This window comes from Nelumbo nucifera, chromosome 2 (genome assembly GCF_055504915.1).
Source record: "Nelumbo nucifera cultivar China Antique chromosome 2, China Antique-T2T, whole genome shotgun sequence".
In the NCBI taxonomy this organism is placed as follows: domain Eukaryota; kingdom Viridiplantae; phylum Streptophyta; class Magnoliopsida; order Proteales; family Nelumbonaceae; genus Nelumbo; species Nelumbo nucifera.
The window spans coordinates 35,996,858-36,006,893 of NC_142650.1; positions in this window are offsets into that span (position 1 = coordinate 35,996,858).

Sequence of the window (10,036 nt, forward strand, 5' to 3'; positions counted from 1 at the left end):
ATGGGCATGTGTGTGACAGGAAGGGGATGGGTATGCATGCGACAAGAGGGTTGGGGTTGTGTGCTATTTTGTCGAACAGATGCTAGTTAATGCCTACATTTGTTCGAACCTAATAAAGATGTCATTCAAACCCATTGAAGGTGGCAGTCAATGCTTGCATCTGTTTGACAAGTGGACTGTAGAAACCTCTCCAACCACCTTCACGATGAAGATGTCAGTCAACATACCCCACTCAGGAACGAGAGTGACAAAAATGGTTTGAGAGAGAACAAGACTGAGCTCTCCAGCCTCCTCCTTGCTCCTTCATCGACACCATAGTTCCAAAGCTCCTCCTTGTAAGGGGACACCGATGGCTATTAGAGGCAGAACCACACTACTGCTAATGTAAGAAACAATCTAGCCTTGAACGAGCTCAAAATGAAATGAACTGAAATGAAAAGGGCATTTTCAATCATAAAAGGGTATTTTAGGAATTCTATACAAGATTATTAGTCATGTGGTGTCACATGCAAACAGTGTATGACTGTTGACTAATGGTAAGGGAGGTGTTTGACAATTGTCAAAAAAACTTGAAGGGGTAATTTAACTGTTTAAGACAATATTACAAATAGTAAGGGTATGGTTAGTCAATTTCACAAATAGTAGAGGTAGTTTAAAAAATTTGCCCTTTAAATATTTATGAGACTTCTTTGCCATCTTTCTTTAATGTATCTCCAAAACCTAAATTTTTAATTTTTTTCCCTATCTTCTGCCTTTTTTTTCACCTATTGGGAAAAGAAAGATGAAAGAGAGTTGAAAGAGGTAGAGTATCAATTATAAAGTTCAAAACATGGATTTTGGAGATGTAATGAAGGAGAGTGTAAAATGCTTTCATAAAAGTTCAAAATTGATGGAATGCTAATAGGAGTAGAATGTTGGAATCTAAAACTATTGGGTAGTTCTTTGTCACAAAAAAAAGTTCAAGGACCTAAATGTGTCACTACCTCCAAAGTATAGGGTAATTCTTTGTATTTTACCTAGGGGTGATCATGGGCTGAGCAGGCTTTGCACTTAAAATAAGGGCTATAACCTAGGGATGGCACCAACCTAGCCTAGGTTCTAGGCCTAAAAATAAGCCTTGGTCTAGGTCGGGCTGGGACTGATTCTTGACCTATGTTTCCTATATACAAAATAACACACACACACACACAATATGTGTGTGTATGTTATATTTAAATGGCATATAATGTGCATATAAATATGTTTTATATATTATATAATATAAATTATAAGTGTCCTATTATAATATTTAATACAATATATAATATAACATAAAATGACGTATATAAACATTTATACATTATAAATAAAATACATATATTTAAATATATGTGGGATGGATTGGGCTTGAACACAAAACCTAGGCCCAAGCCTAGAATTTCCAGATTGGGTCAGACCGAAATGATCACTTCTAGTTTTACCCCCAAAAAAGCAATATATTAAGTCATTCAATTCAACCACTTAACTATTAAAAACAACTTTCTGTTTGAGCATCTTGAACGTAAGCTCTTTGTTTGGGCCAGGCACTGTGCTTTTGGATTTTAGTGTGGGGCTTTTAGGAGGAGAGGGGGAGGTGAGCTCAACACTACCTTTAAGACAATGGATAATATAAGTACATTAACCTGGCATAAACCTAAATGAGACTAGATTAGATCGGTTCAAATCAATTATTTACTTAATTAGAACTATTAGCATCAACTTAAGTGCTAGAACTTTCTAGAATAATAGTTAAAAGGTAATATAGACAAAAGAAAAATGCAAGATTTCAAGATATGGGAGGCCCAAAACATTATAAATAGGGGCCCCATACCTATATGGGTACCAATTATCAATAACCCACAATAGACCTATTACTATGGGGGAGCCTAGATTTTCTCTTTCCTTTTAGAGGCCTAACCTAGTTATGGAGTCCACCTTGATTACGCTACCTGAACAAAATGAATAATTATTGGGCTTGGATCTTAGATAAGAGATTTGTATGGATCAGTGTTTTAAAAGCCAACCCAGAATTCGGCCACCAGTTTTTAGGTCAGTGGTTCAACCCCTTGGTCCAAATGGGTGATTCATTGTAATTTAAAAAAATAAAAAATATTAAAATATTAAAACAAAAAATAGCGAAAACCATTATCTGGGTTGAATGGGTTGATGGTTTAATTGCTTTGGTCAGTGATAGCTAATCAAGTCAATGGCTTTTAGAAAAATACCGGGTTAAAGGTGAAAATCATGGTATATTTCACGTTTCCTATAATATGTGTAATAATGGGTTATTAGGCTAGATAGATTTTAAGTGGATCAACAACTTGCTTTAGAATGATGCTTCTAGCACTTACAACACTTAGGAGCCCCACCTTGTTGGTTTTTTGTTTCTAGTGTTCTAATTTTCAAGCTTCTTAACTTGTTTCCCTAACCTCTAACCATCAAGGTTCCCATATTATCCCTGCTTCTTCTTCTAGTTGTTGTTGCCAGTATCTTGATTTTGAACAATGCCCCCCTCTACTAGTAATGCTTTACTAAGCACCTAAACATAAGCCTTCAATTCAACTGCAGCAACTATTTATTTGATGTAGGGATTTTATCCCTTTTCAAATTTGTGAGCACGACTCTCCTAGTTTGGCACCAATTTAGGAGTAAATTTAGAGAAGTTGAAAAATTTAGCTTCATATTCGGCCATGGTTCAGTACTTCAGTTACCTTGCATCAGATCAAGAAATTCCCTTTCTTTTTGTCAACCAACACTCTTAAGGAAGTAATGCTCATAAAAGACATTTACAAATGTGTCCCAAGTGCAATTTCCTTCATTCTCACACACCCCTTCTTGTGTTCTCCACCAATCGTTAATAGTTCCTTCTAGTGAATTGGTTGCATATACTACCTTATCCTCCTTTGGGCGCTTAAACACCTTAAGAGCTTTCTCCATCTCTTAGATATGATTGACTTCTTTGCCTCGATAGGGTCAATGGTATTCTCAAAAGGTGGTAGAGTGATCCTCTTAAATTCCAAAAACCCGTTATGTTGCTTCCACTATGCCATCAAGTTTTGTTCCAATTGTTGTTGATACTTGATAGTTCTAAAATTGTTGTTGCTAATAGTTAATAATGTAGATATGTTGTCATTTGTAGTATTTTGTTATTAGGCGAGTCCAACAATTTGTTGTAGCATTTAATATATCTCAAAAGTTTTCTTAACACTAGGTTGGGGCACAACATTAGGCAGAGGTATCTAATCTCCATTAATTTTCCTAGCATTACCAACAAAATCATTAACTTCCTCTTGTTGATGGGGACCCCTAGATTGATGACTTCGATATTTACGGCATGGGAGTATTCAAGGACAATCTTCTTTGAGCGGGGAGGCATAGTGACCTATTGAATCAAATAGTAATGCTGAAATCATGAGTTAATCACATTAATTGTTCCAAATATTTACTATTTCAGTATAGCAAGTGTACTAAATTTATGATCTAAAAATTAACTAAGCAATAATAAAGTAGAGTTAGTCAAATCAAATAACCTAAGTTACTCTAATGTTAACAAGTAGATCAAAATTACTATTGAACTAATAATTAACTTCAAAGAATGTTCCTTTGAAACACAATAAATAAATAACTAATGAGATCTCAAGACCAATGTGTTAGTAAAACAAGCTCTCTACTTTTCCCACACCCAAGTAAATTTGCAAAAGCTACTCCTCCATGTCTAAAAATGTGGAAAGTAAATGAATGAATACACTAATCAATAATTATAAATCCATCCCACCAGTTGGATCATGCCGATGTTAAAAATCATTATAATAATTTGATATCTGATAAAAAATGCTTTATCAGAAAATTCAGATAAATCAATATACATTCTACTAATTAGAAAACAAAACTTACATACTAGAAAAAAATGGTTAAAGCACACATAACGCGGAACACGTAATGCATATCACATAACAGATTCATAAAGTAGACTACAACCACTCTAACCCAATGTCAATGTCTAGAACCACATATATGCTTTGGGGTGAGGGTCCAAAACATACTGGTAGGGTCTAAAGTGAAGTCGCTTAATCTTAGAATGCAAATAGATATAACAATCCATGCATGGGTCTTAATAGCATATTCAATAATAATAACCAAAACATATCCAACTTGAATACCAAATATTCACAAAAATCAATAGAATACTTAAGAAAGATAAAGTATCAAATAAATCATTCCGAATAGTTAACAATGTAATCAACATAATTCTGAATTACAATTATCTAAAAATTTTTGCTTATAATCCATAGTTTCATAAGGTTAAATATTTTCTCCTGCTTAATCCTATTTGTGTAAGTAAAAAAAAAAAGAAACAACTAAGTATTATATACTTTTTATTCAATTAATATTTCCAAACTAACTGTACAGATGGAAGGTTGCATACCTCATAAGCTAAATTCCAAGTACCAAATATATATTCCAAGTCAAAATGTGTGGTGAAAGCCTATAATAACAAATAGATAAATAAATTTGTAAATATAATTATTACGACAAATTTAGAATTGTAGATTCTATATGCATGATACATATTCCTCTAACTTATTACCCAAATCCAATTAAATTTAAAATGGTTTATCACTTGGGCTTCTAAGTTTTATTAATTTCTAATTTTCAACCAACATGTTCATCTCAGAATCGGTTTCCAACATTTATAATTCATTATCTAATGACAAAGTTTATAAATTTATCCTTTAAATATAGGCTCCCCACAACTAGGCATAAAATAGAATCAAATTTCACCCAAAAATATTACAAAAAACTATTTTTAGGCTACCCAAATTTGATTGTCAACTAACTATTTCCAAAATACCCAGATTTGTCATGATCAAGTACCTGGCTTCTCAAGTCCATAACTTCTAATTTGATTATTCGTTTTGAGAATATAACCTACTATTATAAAGACCTTGCGACATACTATCAGTTAGACACAAATTTTGACCATTTTAATCACCATATGGCCATTTTATGGTGGTTTAAATTTGGTTAATCATCATTCTTTCTAAATTTCCCAAGTTTAGTATCTTTAAGATACTTCTTCTCAAGATCATAGCTTTTTACCTAGAAATCCTAATGAGGAGTTCTACCTTCCGTTTTGAAGAGCTCACCAAGAAATATAGCTTGGAGTCAAAATCTAGTAAAAAACATTGCCAGAGGGCATGTTTCTGGTGGCCTAAATTTGGTTGACATCCACTCTATTACAATCTAAAATTAACTTAATTTTCAATCTACAAATCCAAATGCTATTTTGTTGGGATTCTAATGGCATGGGGCTTCAATTAAAATCATTTTTCTTACTGGAAATGAACGCTCAACAAAAAATCCTAATTCTTTGTTTAAAATTAATCCTAAAATGCAAGAGAAATCACAACTCAGTGATTTAAGGAAAAAATAACTTGCCTAGATGATTGCTTGCAGCAAAGATCTCAATCTAAATCAATCCTTCTTTAAGTCTCTGAGGCCTGAACCCCTCCTTTGTCTAAAAGAAAAGATAAAATTTTCTCAAGTTTCAAAGAAGAAAGAAAAAAAAAGTCCTACATTCGAAATTAGTCTTTATATGTTTTTCTTTTTATTTTGTTGCTAAAAAGTCCCTCCAAGTTGGGAAAATTATAGGGTAGCCCCCTGAAACCAAATTAAGTAAATATTATTGTTTTTTTGGTATTTTACAAACTTAAAGTCTTACTTCCTAGAAACAATGTGTTTTATAGAGCAAGATGCTAACACCCAATAGTAAGTTCATTCATCTTCAAGTCCCTAGTTGGAGACCATTTCCATGGTTCCAAGAATCCACGATACATTGAATATTCAAAAGAAGTAAAAATTGGAGTTAAAGATACGATGGATTTACATATAGAAATGAACAAAATTTTAGTCGACCAATTTCAAAAGAAGGGAATTTTAGTCAAAAAAAAAGTTTAGAAATTATGGGAACTATTCCCACTTTTTGTAGTAATACAGATTCAAATTGTGAAAAATCTATCTATACTACTTATAAAAGTGTGAATGAAGTTGTACTTTCTAAAATTTTTGTTGGACATGATTAACCCTTTGATCCTGAACTCTCTTAAAAACAAATTTGTATTTTAATAGAAAAGCTTAAATTGAGATGGTTTAAAGTTATAGTAGTGTATTGTTCGTGAGAGTAAAAGCTATGCATACCACTTAACTCCATCATAAAAATGTTCCTCCACAGATGGAGTTAAGCTTTTCTACTGTAACTTAACTCCCCATAAGCTAAAATATAAAGCAAAGTTACAGTACAAATAGAAGCAAAAACTAAGTTCATTCATAGAAAAATTAGAAAAACGTCGTTTCATAGCTACGTGAGTCATATCTAACGTCTCCTGGTCTTTAGTTTCATATCTAACTATAAATAGAAACTGATCTTTAGTTTCTCATCCATTATTTGCTACATTGTAATTTATTGTATAAAAAATTAAAATGTTGTTTGTATTAAACTTTGGAAGGAAAGATAGAACCCATAAAAAGTGGGTCCCTTATATCACTCCATGAAATCAAGGCCACTATCAGCCCTGAAGCAAAAATCCCTTACATCATCAGTCATCAATGCATGGATTTGAATATATACGCTATAGTGACTCTGTGAGGAACTTGGTGTTCTAACCAACATTCCATTGGGAACAATCCCTCTACATGAAGAGAGTAAATACAACAGCGTGGATCAGTCCCATCAAATATATTAGAGTCGTGTTGGAGTTTTGTAAAGGGATCTTCTTGCTTATCTTCATTTACAAAGTAAAAACAACGAAAACATAGAAAGGGAATATTGCAATTTAGTGGAGGGAATTTTGGATACATCTATTGAAAAATCATTGTAATGTCACCTAAATAATCAATAGATTGCATAAATGAGCCCAATGCAGGATTACCAAACTTAGTGTGTGACCTCACCACATGTCCATGCATCTTGTATCCATAATCAACATGAAAACTAAATTGCCCTTTCTGTACTGGGTAAATTGTTCAACAATTTGTCTCCAATGGGTCAACCAATGATCTTATAGTTAAATAATAAAAGTTTAAAAATACATAAAAATATGAAAAGTTACAGCAATTTTGTAAAAAATTAGGCACATATCTAATATTATATATTTATCATATTAAACAAAAATAAGTTTGATAAATAATAAGTATTTTTATTAATGCTGAAAATGAAATAAAAAAATTAAAACTAACCTAGAAATGAAACTATTTTCCGATTCAAGTGGTGGGTCAATGGATCAAGCTTTTAATCCAAATGGGTAAACCCATGATGTCATAATTAAATAATAAAAAATAAAAAAATAAAAATTATAGAAACTTTGTAGAATAAGTTTGATGGATAAAAAAATCATACTCACTTGAAAGGAAAATTGCTTTTGCATCTAATTGATGGTTAATGATCCATATGGTGCAGCTTGGGAAAGCTTAACTTGAACCCAAATTGTCAAAGCTTGCAATTTTGGATAAGTTGGTTTGGATTTTCGATCCTTGAATTGGGCCTAGGCCTAGGCCCAAAAGTTTGGGCTTTTTTGTTTTTTGGGTTGGGCCCAAGCCAAACCCTTGGATAAACCAAGTCAAGCTTGACTATATACATGCATACATATATAGATACATAGTTGCATGCACAGATGCATAGCCCAAGTCCAAATCCAATTCAAGTGCACCACTTCAAGGTTATTGGGCCTAGGGTGGATAAACTAGGCTCGATTTTAGGCTTGAGCCTAACGCCTAATGCAAAGGGGGTAGGACTGGGTTCAGCTTAAACTCAGCCCAACTTACCTGACTTGCACTATAATGGCCCAATCGTTAAGGTAAAATAGGTCAACTGATGATGTCATAATTAAATAATAAAAGTTTTAAAAGAAATAGAAATACAAAAAATTACAAAATGCATAAAAGTTATAGAAAATTTCACATATGTAAAATATTATGAATTTATCATATTGAACAAAGATAAGCATGATAAATAGGAATTATTTTTTGAATCAATTATGGAAATGAAATAGTAAATTTAAACTTTCCAAAAAAATGAGATTGTTTTTTCTTTCAAGTTAAATATGTTGATCCATGATGTTGTAACTATATGATAAAAACATAAATAAAATAGAGATAAATAAAGAATTATAGAAAACAGAAAATTTTGTCAAAAAAATTTGTGCACATCTCTAATATTTATCATATTAAACAATAAGTAAATATGATAAATAAGAAGCATTTTTATTAATAATGAAAATGAAATACAAAAATTATAAATCCACTAGAACACCATGTTTTGATGACTTATAACGAATTTTGATAAGAATACTAAAATTACTATTGTTATCTAAAATTGTCACGTGCAACAACGCACGTGCACATTTGAAGTGGATACTTACCTTGATTTTGGTGCATGTCATAAAAATTAAATCCAAATACCATATATTATGAATCATGCATTTTGTATTTGTACCAAACATATTTGTATTTGCATTATTTTCAAAAAAAAAAAAAAAAAAAACACATTTGTATTTTTGCTTTTCCCAAACGAGCCTTTCGGCTGTATTTGGTTGCAATGCAAATAAATCTGCAACTGATACAAAACTATGGCAGTGCAAATGATTTGAGTGTAAATTCTAACTTATTTTTGTTTCAAATTTTAACTTATCTTGTTTGATTGCAGTAAAAATAAAATAAATTAAGACATGAAGCTGAATAGAATAAAATTAATGAGAATTTGCATTTTCTTTTATTTGCACTCCTATGTTTTTATATTAGTGAAAATAAAATTGCAATGCAACCAAACACATCTTTAAGATTAATAAGATTGCTCTCCCACTCCCACAACCGGCCACAAGCGACTGTTAGTCTGTTTATTACAAATTATGGGAGAAGAGAACTTTGACCAATCAAATCACCGTGACTATTTCTCATGAATATCAGCTGATTTGCTACAACTTTTTTTTTTTTTTTTTATTATTCCAGTCGATGGGTTGAAAGTTTTTCAGTAGATGCCTTTCCAACATCATAGTTAGGCCCATAAAAGTATAATTCCTATATAATTTATGTTTCTTCTTCCGTTTATAAATTTATGAAAATACAAAATAGTTCCAACATTTAGAATATCAAAGAACTTCACTTATTAAGAATTGAAAAAAAAGAAAAAAGAAAAATGGTTTGGACATTTCAAACTTAAAATTGTTTTTAGAACTTTGTTGCTTCAGATTCATCAAAACTACCAAAGCTAGAAAGACAGAAAAAGGAGATGCTGGTGGAAGAGAAGTTATTGATCCATCATACAAGTGGGATAGTGGGGAAAATTTAAAGCGTATGAAGTGAAGCATCCAGCCAATTGAATTGGTAAAGATAAAAGGTCAATGGAATGTTGTGGCATTGAGTGGATTCCCATCTGATGTCACAAAAAATGCTTTTCTTGTCTGGAGCCCACTTTAAATCAAAATGCCTTTAAAGGTTTTGACACCATTTGCAGTGCGCCTCTTGTTTGGAGCCCACTAGTATCATTCTGTTGCATTTCTGTTCCGAGTTGGGTCAGCCACGAGTGAGTAATAGCGGTCTGGAATGGTCAATGTGTTGCCACGTGGAAAATTAGAATAGGTGATCGAAATATGTATCTGATATGCCACTTGGCAAGACAGGATTTGATGTTTAAGGTAGTTTGCTTGTGAAAATAAAATATATGGAACCGAATTAACACAAAATGAAAAGGAAAAAATCTTGGGGTTTTTATAGTTCACTAGTTCAGTCCACCCTTAGGGTGGAGATAAGATTTTTGCCACGTGGCATTAAATTCGGACAACAAGAGTGAGTGGTGTGACTACCCACGCGGGACGCTCCTTGTCTACTAAATCACCTGACGAAAGCATCCACTCAGAGGTCCCAGACATTGCTTTTCTTTGACAGATGCCAACGATATCATTCGCGCAGAAGATCTTTCCACGTGGCATAAATCAGTCGACCGACAAGTAATACCAAACCGGAG